Source organism: Geospiza fortis, unplaced genomic scaffold (assembly GCF_000277835.1).
Source record: "Geospiza fortis unplaced genomic scaffold, GeoFor_1.0 scaffold660, whole genome shotgun sequence".
In the NCBI taxonomy this organism is placed as follows: domain Eukaryota; kingdom Metazoa; phylum Chordata; class Aves; order Passeriformes; family Thraupidae; genus Geospiza; species Geospiza fortis.
Genome location: NW_005054719.1, coordinates 150,907 through 152,669, shown reverse-complemented (window position 1 = coordinate 152,669; position 1,763 = coordinate 150,907).

Below are 1,763 nucleotides of genomic sequence, written 5' to 3'. Positions count from 1 at the left end.
TTCCCCAAGGATTGACCCCTTGGAAAAACCCATGAGGAATTGTCTCCCCTGGGAGTGACGCGTTGGGAGAAATCCATGGAAAACTCTCGCTGCGGGATGGATTCGTGTTAGAAAACGCGTGGAAAACTTACCTGGGGATGGATTCACGGAGAAATCCATGGAAAACTTACCTGGGCATGGATTCATTTGGAAATCCATGGAAAACTTACCTGGGGATGGATTCACCTCGGAGAACTCCATGGAAAACTCCCATAACTGAGAAATCCATGGAAAACTCGCTGTGGGATGGATTCATGGAGAAATCCATGGAAAACTCGCTGTGGGATGAATTCGCCATGGAGAAATCCATGGAAAACTCTTCCCATAGCCAAGAAATCCATGGAAAACTCGCTGTGGGACGGGTTCACCTTGGAGAAATCCATGGAAAACTCCCCTGGAATGGCCAGAGGGATTGAGGGAAAGCCGGGAACGAGGGAACTGGGGGAGGGAACAGTTGGATTTGGGCTCTTGTTATCCTGCTCTGATTCTGTCGGAAATAAACTCGTCCTATCCCAGATCCTGAGTTTGCCGTTCCCAGATGGGATTTCCCGAGGCATCTCTCCCAATCCTAATCCCAGTCCAAGAATCCTCCAGTATTTCCTTCATTCCCACCTCATTTTGCTGGTTTTTCACCTCATTTTGGCGATTTTCCACCTCATTCCAGGTTTTTTTTTCCCTTTACGCCGGTGGTTTTCCACCTTATTTTTGCAGGTTTTCCCCATCCCAACATTTTCCGCTTTTTCCCAGTATTTTTTCCAACTTTTCCCGGTGTTTTTCCCTCATCCTGGTGATTTTCAGCCTCATTTTATTATTTTTGACCATATTTCATTCTTTTCCCACCTCATTTTGATATTTTCCCACCTCATTTTGCTGTTTTGGGCCTTATCCCCTCTGATTTTTACATAATTTTACAGATTTTCCATATTTTTCCACTTATCCCAGTAATTTTCCCCTCATCCCAGTGATTTTCCACTTCATTTCTCTGTTTTCTGCCTCATTTTGCTGCTTTTCCAGTTCATTTTGCCATTTTCCCCCTCATCCCATTATTTTCCCCCTCATTCCAATTGTTTTCTCCCTTATTTTGATTTTCTCCACCTAAATTTGGGGTTTTTTTTCCTTTATCCCAGTATTTCCCCCCTCATCCTGGTCATTCCCCCCTTCATTTTATTATTTTTGGCCTTATTTCATTCTTTTCCCACCTCATTTTGGTATTTTTCCACCTCATTTTGCTGTTTTGGGCCTCATCCCCTCCGATTTTTCCATAATTTTGGTATTTTCCCCCTTATCCCAGCAATTTCCCCCTCATACTATTATTTTTCCACCTCATTTTCAGATTTTTTGCCTCAGCCCAGTGACTTCCCACCTGATTTTCGGGGGTTTTACCACATTTCAGTGCTTTTCCCCCTCTTTTTTTTTTTTTTGTTTTGTTTTGTTTTTCACCTAATTTTTGTATTTTCCCCCTTACCCCAGTGGCTTTCCACTCATCCTGCTGTTTTCTCCCGTCATTACGATATTTTCCCCCCTCATTTTGTGGTTTTCCCCCCTCATTTTCCACTTTTCCCCCTCACGTTCCAATTTCCCCCCTCATTTTTCAATTTTCCCCCTCATGCCACTATTTCTTCCCCCATCCCAGGTATTTTTCTACCTCATCCCGATGTTTTTCCCCTCAGCCCGGCGCTTTTTCCGCCTCATTTTCCAACTTTTCCCCTCAGCCCGGCGCTTTT